This window comes from Nanorana parkeri, unplaced genomic scaffold (genome assembly GCF_000935625.1).
Source record: "Nanorana parkeri isolate BGI_ZX_2015 unplaced genomic scaffold, ASM93562v1 scaffold123, whole genome shotgun sequence".
Taxonomy (NCBI): domain Eukaryota; kingdom Metazoa; phylum Chordata; class Amphibia; order Anura; family Dicroglossidae; genus Nanorana; species Nanorana parkeri.
The window spans coordinates 904,766-916,448 of NW_017306391.1; positions in this window are offsets into that span (position 1 = coordinate 904,766).

The window sequence follows — 11,683 nt, forward strand, 5'->3', positions numbered from 1 at the left end:
CCCATTACGCCGCACATGTTACATATCGCCGCGAACGTCGGAATGAGAGCAATAATTTTAGGGCCATCAATCACTGATAACACTAAACTGATGAGCGGTAAAAGCTTTTAAAGCGTCGCCTATGGCCAATTTTGGGTATGCTAGTTTTTTGCGATTTCGCGAGTGCGCGCAATTTTTAAGCTTGACATGTTTGGTGTCTATTTACCCGACGTGATCCTGACTTTTAAATTTTACCAAAAAAGTGGGTAATATTAGTTGTTTTATAACATAATGTAAAAAAAAACTTATTTTTTTCAAAATTTTCAGTAATTTCTCCTGAATATAGTAAACAATAAAACCCCCAGTGGTGATTAAATACCACCAAAAGAAAGCTCTATCTGTCCCCAAAAATGGTATAAAATTCATTTCAGTACAGCGTTGCATGACGGAATAAATATCAGTCAAAGTACCGCAGCGCTGAATACTGATAAATGGCCTGGCCAGGAAGGGGGTCTAAACACCTGGTCTTCAAGCGGTTAAATATAGTATGTTTAAACTATACTGTTAGTGGTAATCCGTAGGGTGATAAAAAAAAATTTTATTCCCTGCACACTAGGCAAAATTTCAAATCAGACTGACAGATGGAGTGTCTGCACTAGCCATTATTTATGGAGATGGAAAATAATGGGCAGAGCAGGTGTGACTGACACATACAAATGCATACAAGCTGCATGCACTGGTGTTGGTTTGGGGCAGGTATTTATAAAGCATAGACATAGGAAAGGAGACAATGTAGAAAAATTATTGTAATCTTGACTAAGGCCCCATTCACACTGAACGACATGGGTATTGCACGTGTTTTCGCGCAATATCGCTGGTAATGCGCGATTTCGCGCGACACCATTGAGTCTACTGGGGCTGAATCGCACGACATCCGCCGAAAAAAGGGTCATGTACAAGTGACGAGCCACTGGCGACATTGAGTGTGAGATGTGAACAGCTCCATTGGAATGCATTGGACAAGCTACATAGAGTGATATCGTGTGGAACTATGCACGATTTTGCGGTGTATATCGAGCGATAAACCGTTCAGTGTGAACAGGGCCTGAGGGGTAAAGCAAACGCTTATATTTTATAGAAGGAAAAGCAAAAGGTCAGTGAGCGGGGATATACTTTCTAGGTAGACAGTGCTATTACAACACCAGTTGGATTGTCTATTTATTCCTATTACAGTCCACATTACACACAGAGGAAGTGCTCTGTGGCGGATTACATGGCTTGTTATGCTTTTTTTCTGCCTCCAGATATTCCGAAATTTATGATTACAGTACAATGCTTTTCTTTTCTGTGGAAACATTGTATAATTTTCATCTTTACAGAGGATCCAAATTGAAAGCTTACGTGCTTTGTCTGCTCGTGTTTTGGGGGTAAATGTGCAATAAATGCCGACTGAACTCCTTTAATAAGCTAAAAAAGGGACATGCAATAATTTAACTGGTTTTTGGGTCGTTTTGATCATTTTCTCTGCCGTCTTTGAAGTCTTCTTTGCTCCTGCTATGTGAGATCATTCCTCTAGCACGTTTTTAATTTAACAGACATGCTTATTAGTACAACATGAAAGTGTAGAAAACATCCACGATATGCAATGCCACACTTTGGGATCGACTCTGTCACTTAAATCTGTGTCTAATATCACTTTAAAGTGGAATATAAGACATAGTTCTGGTGAGTTATCTGCCCTCCTTTTAGTAGCCAACAACCATGCAATAAGGACTCAGCATTCTGTGACAGTATAAAATCAAATACAGCCATTAATAAATATCATGGCTTTCTGCAAAAGGACGGATTATGCTCTATTGCAGGCACATAAACTTTGTCAAATAAAAGAATTATCCTGTGTACAAGGATCATCCTATTCTTACAGGACATTTTCTTGGTTTAGAAAGAAAATGGCGTGGGGTCCCCAAGCAGTTGCTGAATGTCAACAAACCAGCCGGGTATCCCGGGTGATGCTATAGACCCGTTTGGTCAATGACATCACCTAGGATCTCCAGCTGGTGTGTTGATGTTCAGCAGCTGGCCAGGAACTGTCATTTGTGACAGGAGTAGTGTTGGGAGAAGATTGGCATGTCACCAGGTCATCTGGGTATTGTTCATTGTGATTGAATTTGGATCTACATTATTGGACGACGTGATTGATGTTGGATTTTCTCTAGGGGGACTTTTTTTAATAAAGGACTTTTGCATGGTGTTTGGTCTTTTTATCAAAATCTTACAAGGGAATGAGTAACACGAGGTGCTATGTAATCTTTGCTCATTACATAGCAGAGAGGTGGACATCTGGTGGCCCCTTTATTTGAAAGGATAGAAAAGGCTTGTTGCACTCCTTACCGGAATCCTTGTATTCAGGGAAGGGTTCTTGGAATAACTGCGGATGGCGCCTTCATTGCTATGCTTGATGAAGAGACGCTGCAAGGCCCCAAAAAGCGATTGTGTATTTGACATAAGTTCTTAATAAATCAACGATTGGTGATCCTTAAAGGGTTGTGGTGTGTTGGTGATGTTTCTCACACGACCTTTATTTGAAAAGACCTCTTCCAAATTTTGATAACTCCACCTCCACAGACCACCACAAAAACACCAGACCAGGGATGTGAGGATGAAGCACTTGTCCCCTTCAACATGGCCAATGTGCTTTTTTTGGGGGGGAGGAGGGTTTGGTGCCCTCCTACTGGAAGGTATGCTCCCTATCATGGAAATAATGTGTAGCTAATAGTTGTACAGGGAAAAGTAGCCCCTTTGCCTCTGCCACCTATAGACCGGGTAAGAGTAAAGGGTAAAGTCAGTCCTGTTTAGGGAAAAGCTATTCGCCATATTATCAGTTTATTTGATAATGTGCAAAATGTTATGAAAATGGAACTCCAGGCAAAAAGCTAAATGTGTGACCTAAACTCATATGTGTTTACTCTTATACCTGCCCAAGGGTTTTTATTAAGCCTTTCATGTTATACACATACCTCTGTAGAGTCAATCTGCCACTTCTTTATTTTGCATTACTGCTTCCTGAGTCAGCTAATACTCACTGATGATAGAAGACGATGCTGATTCCTTATCCAATAAGGAGGCTGGAGGAGGAGAGGTGACAGAGAATGCAAAATTGCTAAACTAGGAATTTATAGTGCTTTACCAGAAACTACCTGCGTCATTTGTCTGGGTGTGCAATTAGAAATCCTGTGTAAATCACTAGTTACGCTGTACAGAATTACATATCCTTTGGTAGGCAGATCAGTAAAAGAATATGTAGGACTTGGACGAAATTTGAGCAGTGTAAGCACAGCTTAGGTTCCAACCACTGATGCCAATCCCTATATATTCACTGGTTTATCACTGACACGCATTAAAGTGTACCTAAATCCAAGAACAAAAATGAAATACATTGCGGCTTACTAGTCCTAGATGTAGTGGCTGCATTGGTTTTCTTTCTTCAGTCTTTTTGTCTTTTTTTTCATTTGCCAGCAGCACATTTCCTGTCCTAGAGTTACAATGTTAACCTAATGTAGTGGATCTATGGAGGGACTGCACTATCACCCTAGGACAGGTCTTCCTCTATAACATGGGGTTAGGTGTTCTGTTGTCTACACACTTTCTGAGAACGTTGTTTAAGATAACACATCAGAGTGTACAGAACACAGGACATCATTGGATTTCTGGCAGGGGTTAAATCTTTTTTTTTTTTTTGCACTTCGAACAGATATAACATATTCCTTTCAATAGTATTTTTACCAGACCAAAAGGAAACAAATAAGAGAAGTGGATTGTTGGGATTTACATATAGTTTAAAGAAGACACATGTTATTAACCCTTACAGTGGGGCTACCCCTTGCTGCAAGGTTAACTGCTTGTTTGTGTCTAGATGCTAAAAGTTATACTCACTCGATCATTCGAGCCAGCTTGTTCTTAGACCGGTCCCTGGAGCCTCTCTCCCCCTCCTCTACAGCAGTCTAAGAATCCTTATGTCATCACGTTCTATCCAAATGTATAGATGTGAGGACAATGAGGAACATTCCATCTGTGCAGGATAGGAGACAGGCTTCAGGGACCGGAGGAGGAGGGAGCCCTCTCAGCAGTTCACTTGAGTTTAACTTTTTTTTTAGCACCTGGACAAAAATGAACAGTTAAGGTAGCCCCACTGCAAGGGTTTGTTAACAATCACTAAGGAATATATATTGGCGCTTGGGAAATACGATGGAAATATCAACCTTTCTCATGGTGACACAGTGTTAATCACACTCCAAAAATAACATATATTTCCCCTTTTGGATTTCCATTGCACTTTGCACCCAGTACTAATGCAGAACAGTTCTTACACACTGATTGTGTTGGTTTAGTAGCAAGAAATCAGTTCTAAAACAAATATTAAATATACTGTATATTTCATTTTTGTACCATTTAGAATTAGAAGTGTTTTTATTCATAAAATATGAATTAAACAATAAAATATGAATTAAACAATAGCTCCAACAGTGAGTTATGTATGCAGAATGTAAAATCCTCAGCCCTGTTCTATAGGGCTTTGGAATAGTTCCACTGTCATCCACCACTTGTACGTGAATGTGGCATCCTTACTGCAGTTTACATTAACTCAACCAAAATAATAGATAGAAATAGTCAGTTAATAAAGATTTTGCAGTTTTATACTATATATGTTGTATGATTCAATTTTAAAGTACCTAAAAAGTCACACAAAATATTATTATTTATTGCTGTAATCAGATTAGTGAAAGATCAATGAATATTGGTTGCTATGAGTTACTGTACACTGCATATTGTTCTTTGGCTCCAGAAAAAACGGTTTTGGATTTAAAAACGCTTCTTATACAACGTTTTGGAAAGCAGTCTATAACTTTGGAAATAAAAGGGAAAACTGGGATTAATTATGTTTTGAAAATGTCAGTTTACTTAGACCACTCCTATAATTATTGATGGAAAGCATTACATGACCTTCTGGTATGACCATACAGGTTCACACTCATGATATAACTGTTGGAGAATCACTGCTCCTGAAATGCCTTAAATACAAGTATCTCACCTTGAGGTTGTTTGTTTCCCCACTGTTTTCCCATCAATCAGAAGTTTTAAGCACATGTATTCCAAAGGTAATCATTCTAAGCTGACCCCATGATATAAAAGCAAGCACCAATACCAGATTTATTATTCTAGAATACTCTGGGGACACCAAGGAAACCTGCACAGAGAAATTTTAAGGGACCTATTGTTGAAATCCTTGTGAACACGCTAGTTCCCTGGCTTGCACTGGCTTCAATACTTTCAACGTCGTGATAGCAACATCAGAACTCTTGATCTGCATGCGCATTCTGGGTTTTCGGCTCATAGAGTGTAGAAACCACTTCATAAGCACAAAAGCCAGGCAGCTTACATATTTCTGTCGCCACCTCCTTTGCCCTCCATGCATTCTTAGAAAAGGTCAAACCATTGCATTGAGTGATTCCGCAGGGAAGGGGGGATGGTGATGCAAACCTCTGACTTCAGGTTGGAAGTGGCATTGTCCATGTGAGGGCTATTTGTAGAAGATCTAAAACTCGAGAGGATAAATAAAGGTATGTTCAGGCACCTACCGTGTATTATTTGTTGCTTTATGTCATGAACCTTTAAATTGTTCGATTAGTAGAGTTCGACCTTGTGATATGTGATCACTTCCCAGGATGCAGAGGTCAGGCCTGAGCATACAATTGCCATAACCGGTGGAGCTTGCAATGGGTTAGGACTGCAAGGTGCAACAGAGAAGTGCAGAGAAGGTGGGTCAAGGGGTGGACTTTAAAGAGACTATGCCACTGCACTCAGTGGTGTGACAGAGTCACTTTAAAAGTAGTATTAACCTCTCAAACATTTTTCAATAATGAATCCAGAATCCAAACAAATATACATTGCCCAGCAAAGTATTTCTTTATATTTTTGCCAAATCACTTTCAGTCATCATATTTACGAATAGCTGGCTCCAACTGTCTCAGATCAGCTTCCCTGAACTTCCTGTCCAGTACAAGATCTCAAGGGACAGAGCAGTTTCCAACAGCTCTCCATCTACTCGCTTGGAGGAGGAAGGAAGGAGGAGCAGGGCAAGGAATGGCTTGCTTTGCCATGCCTATGTATTTGTGGAGACACACAGTTTACTAGAACACACACGGGTGACTCCATAGGAACCTTGCAAGGGAAAGGAGACACCCTAAAACAGGATATTAGGACCAGTGCTCAGGGGACCAACTGTTTCTGCAGGAAACTAAAACTTATAAACATCAAGGAGCAGCATTCATTGTAAGTGATTTCATCAGCATTTGAAATAGCTTAAAACACTTTGAGGGTAATTTATCAAAACTGGAGCAGACAAAATCCAGAGCAGCTGTGCATGGCAACCAATCAGCATCCACCTTTCATTTCCAAAGCTAAACTGAACAAACTGAAGAGAGAAGCTGAGTGGTTGCCATGGGCAACTGCTCCAGATTTTGTCTGCTCCAGTTTTGCTTAATCCCCCCTTTGACTTTATTAACACTTTAAATATGATTTCTGGCTATGAGGCAAGGAAGAACAAATCATTACTGATAAATAGGGCAGAGTGCAAACAGGTTACAGTATATGTCCCAGTATTGGTGGTCTCCATAACACTAGTGGCGGAACTATCACCATAGCGACCCAGGCGGTCGCTATGGGGCACGGGGCCTGGCCAAGATGAGGAACAAAGGGGTCTCCCTGATGCCGTGCGGGCCGCCTGGGTCGCTATGTCATCGCAAACTGCTGGCTGTCACTGGCGGCTGTGAGGAGGAATTTGCTGCTGTTCAGATCACTGACAACCTGTCTGTGATCTGTGCAGTGGGGCTTTCCACTCAGCCCCTGCTGAGTCAGAGGAGGATGCTGGGCCCGGCGTTGGCAGCAGAGGAGGAGGCGGGATTCTACATCGGCAGCAGAGGGGGAGGCAGGGCCCAGCGGCGGAAGAGGAGGTGGGGCCTGCCAGCGACGATGAAGAAGGAGGAGGCGGGGCCAGGCAGGTGGAGAAGGCTGACAGCGGATCGGGTTGACAGGTAAGAGGTGTGCAGGGGTGTCAACAGCACACCTGAGACCCTGCAGAGTCCACCATAGAGGCTCTATGCTGGGCTCTGCAGGGTCACTCTCAGGTGGGCTGTTTGGGGTCTCAGGTGGGCTCTGCAAGGGGCATAACCAGAAACATACAAAATTTTGCTATTGGGTACTGTGTTTTATAGTTACACCCCTGCATAACACGTTTATTTGGAAGTCCAGTAGCTACTGTATATGCCAAAGCACTATAAATGAATAACTTCTGAAACTATAACAAGCCGGTGTTTCTCAGTTCATACAACCCACATTCACAAACATTTATAACTTTTGAGAATCATTGTTGGTAATGAATTTCCACAGCTAATATTAGTGAAATGTATTTTGTCTGTAATATATTTTTCATAACTCATCATAGGTCTGCTATAAGACTTTCATGAAGAGTAATATGCAATGATTATACTAATGTACCTCCATTATTGGCCTCTGAAGTTTCTGCCCTATTAAGACACTTTGAAAATGCTTTGATAGATTATCTTCCCAAGTTTTCTCTCTCTGAAACGTCTCAGCACACATAAACACAAACATCTCTTCAAAGGTCTTTATTCAGTCCAGGTGTTTGATGTAATCTTTCTGAAGCCAAAACTGCCACATTTTCTATCACCAGCTGTGTTTACCAACAGACACATCATATTCGTATGATCTATTGAGTAGCCGTCTGCTACCTGTGACAGCATTGTGATTTTTACTAGATAACTGTACTTGTATGAACGGAACAAAAACAGAGATGGGTAAGATTTTATTTGTGGGGACAGATCTTTATATAATACAGGAGATGCATTTCTATTAAAATATAAATACAAGAAAAAATGAAAGATGCTTTACATAGCAATCACAGTGATACATTTTAATAAATATATTTTGGATAAAGTGGAGAGAGGTTAAAGTAGTATTAAACTCTCAGAGGGGAATTTATCAAAACTGGAGCAGATGCGCATGGCAACCAATCAGCTTCTCTCATCAGTTTGTTCAGTTAAGATTTGAAAAGGAAAGAGAGAAGCTGATTGGTTGCCATGCATATCTGCTCCAGTTTTTGCCTGCACCAGTTTTGATGAATTCCCTTCTCAGTCTTTTTTTTTCAATAATGGATCCACATCAAACAAACTTGGGCGAGGTAAGTACATTCTGGAATTGAGCTTAAATGTGGAAAGTGGGATTTGGAACCTGGAGGTAACATACATGGGGGAGACGAGTAAATTCTTGAGTTAAGCATAAATGCGGAGAGTGGGATTTGGAATTTGGAGATACCATTCTTGGGGAAGGTGTGTGAATTCTGGAGTTGAGCTTACAGGATAACTAAACCCTCAGGGTTTTTTGCATATATCTACTGCTAGCATATATACCGCGCGCTCCAGTCCGAAGATCTGATAAATCTCGGGCAGCCGCAAAGGATCATGGGGGGGCGGGCGCATGCGCACTACAGGTCTTCGGCCGGAAGACGAGGAGAGACACAGGGTAAGTAAATGCACGCAGCCAGGCAGCGTGAACCCGCACAGGCTCCGTGGGAGATATAAGACTCAGCAGTAAGCGTTGGATCAGCGCTGGAGGGACTTCTGAAAACTACAGGAAAGTTGAAGATGATCGGATCAAAAGGCATCATTTAAGGTAAGTCCTTACACTAGCTTTGGGGGATGGGGGATATCCTTTAATGTCACTTTAAACGTGGAGAGTGGAATTTTGAATTTGGAGATACCATACTTGGGGATGATGAGTAAATTCTGGAGTTGAGCTGGAGGTTCACTTAGCTCCTCCAACTCGTCAACAGAATATACTCATGTTACCTTGGTCCTGTAATGCATAGGGTTTTTCACAGCACCGCTGGTAAGCACAGTTGTCCTATTAGCCAGATAGTGGCAATGCTGAGTAATAGCATAGTTGCTTGTTTCATAAGTTAGTAGCCCAGTTGTGGCAGTGCAGTACATGTAGTAGAGATGTGAGGGAGAGAGCCTGGGTGGGTTGGTAGCAGGAATCCAAAACCCAATGCAAGATATCAGCAAGTTAAGGTTTTGTTTGAGGTCATTAATAATGGACTAATGAGATGCAGAAACAAAAGAAAAATGTGGTTCAAGAAGCACAAGAACACAGGTAAGGAATCAAGAGCAGGTTCACTGGAGCCAAATCACAGAAACTTATAGCCAGGAACATCATACTATACTGGAATTTTCTTGTGCTCAGGATGAGGCCTATAAGGCTGCAACATTAACTGGTGAGAGGCAGGTTTAAGGATAATTAATGTACATGGTTGCAGGCTTGTCCTTTCCCAGCCCGATGTAACAGTGATGGGCCAATTACAAGGCAAATGGCCACATACTTAGAAGAGCCTGGTAGTTCAGTTTGCTCATAGTGACCGGGAGCATCGGGAAACAAAGCAAAGATTAGTTTTTCCCGCTGGGTAGGGGGAGCTAAGTAAACCTTTCACTTTACACTGCATGTGCTGCTAAGATTGTTAAGTAGACACCTGCAAGTGCCTGCAGGTACCTTTTCTATCTTTCTAACAAAAACTTCAGGGTCTGAAAAAGGGGTTTCATAATTCGGAACATTGGGTTTAGGAGCTTCCAGAGTGCTCATGGATGTCAAAGTACTTGCAGGCTCCTCTAGGTGCCTGTTTTACAGTCCTCGCAGCAATGCATTAGGTATGTCAGTGGCTAAAGTGCAATTTTGAGGCATAAACCTAAAATCAAATTGTTTCGCCAGCAGACTACAATGCCTTTTGTCTGTAAAACATGCGACACAGACAGTGATGAGAAAACTGTAACCACCTAATGGATTGTGACAGAAGACAAACCTCCATGATTTACCATAGTAGCAGACATCGACACTTTCACCTTCCACTTTCCTAATACTGCTGATTACACAAGTTTCATTTCACTTTAAAGGCACTTTCATTGCTGTCTAAAGACCATTTAAAGCCAAGGATCAGTAAATATTTCAGTGCAACAAGTTTCACATCTATTACTAAACAGCAGTTAGTTGCATCAGTAGCAGTTATGTTGAAGCTTCCTTGAATTCAACAGTTTCTCAATCTGGGAGCTACAATATAGCTCGCACATATATATGTCTGTTCATGTATATATTCAATCATTAGATAAAAAAAACCTAATATAACTATTAAATAAATGTTTGCAATAATGTATTACAATAAATGTGCAGACCATTAAGTGATTGATCTAATTGTGCAGGCTATTTGCAGATAAAATAAATCCAAAAGAGAATTAGCACTAATGTAAGGTGCCTACATGGAGATTGAGTGTAGAGAAGACTTGTTTTAGACCTGTGTGATTAGCTGTCTAAAAATGTAATAATTTGTAATAGATTATGTTGCACAAGTATGTAGATCTAAAATAACTGTTTTCATCGCACCACACAAGATTCAGTCAATGATCATCTGCCAAAACCATCTACATCTGACAGATTTGGCCATCATCCTGGATAAGTAAAATCTGTTGCTGCCTTCTGCCAAGAACAGGAGTTTAGACTATATAAGTTGCATGCCTGTCTCAGGTCAGTGTCAGGGAACCAGTAACTTAAAGTGCAGGTTTAAAAATAAAAGGAGTTTATTGAAAACAACAGTAAACATAAATCCAAAAACAATGGAGAAAGTCCAGGGCGTCGCCAGTGCCAAGCCAGAGGTCAGAAGACACAGCGGGTAATCAGCCAAACCAGGTCAGGGAACACTGAGAGCAGGGTAGAGATTGGATGAACAAGCTGATGGTTAAATAGTGAGCTGGTGTTTGCATCATCACTCTGAGACAGGAATTTGCCAAGAGTTTTGTAAGAAGTTGCAGAATGATGATGTTTACTGGTTTGAGCATAAGAGGGTGCCAAAGAGGAACAACGGTGCCAGAAACACTACACAAGCCACGCTGCAAGCAACTGGACAAGGAAGGGTAATAAACTCTGAAAGTCAGAGACTCATTAGGTAGCCCCTTTAATGGTAAGCCAACAATGGCAGCTCACATATCTTTATTCACAGATTATCTTTAAAAACAGAAGCACGTGGTAGTAAAGTACAGTTATCCTGTAGCAATCAGATTAAAGTTTGGTTTATACCAACTGGTGGCATGTGGATTTCAGATTTCCCAAATGAATCCCTGTAGCCATCCTGCAGTAACTGCAACATCTTTGTGTCTGCAATATATTGTCTGTTTCTGAATTCACATCCCGGCAACACTTCCCTAACCAGCTGCCACTTAAGCAAAGACCAGCAGGGTCTTCTTCCCTTCCTACATGTTTTTTTCTGACCCTGTCCTGTCCAGCCACAGCTTTCCGTTTCAAGGGTATTCTTCCTCTCCAGTTTCAATAGGAAATCAAGCAAGGTAGAAGTTACCCTATTGTGGGAGAATGGGGGGCTGCAGTAGAATAATGTACTAGGGAGGAGTCAATCATGTTTTTTGATTAAGACAACCTTTCAAAATAATAAACAAAGTCCCCAGCATTTACATTTCTCCACTGCAGGGAAAGCAGCAAAGTCAAGCCTGTGATTTGATGGTGAAAAAAAAGCAGCTTGATGAAGCTTTGTTTACTTTGAATACCCAGTCACCTGCAACTGAAATAAAACTTT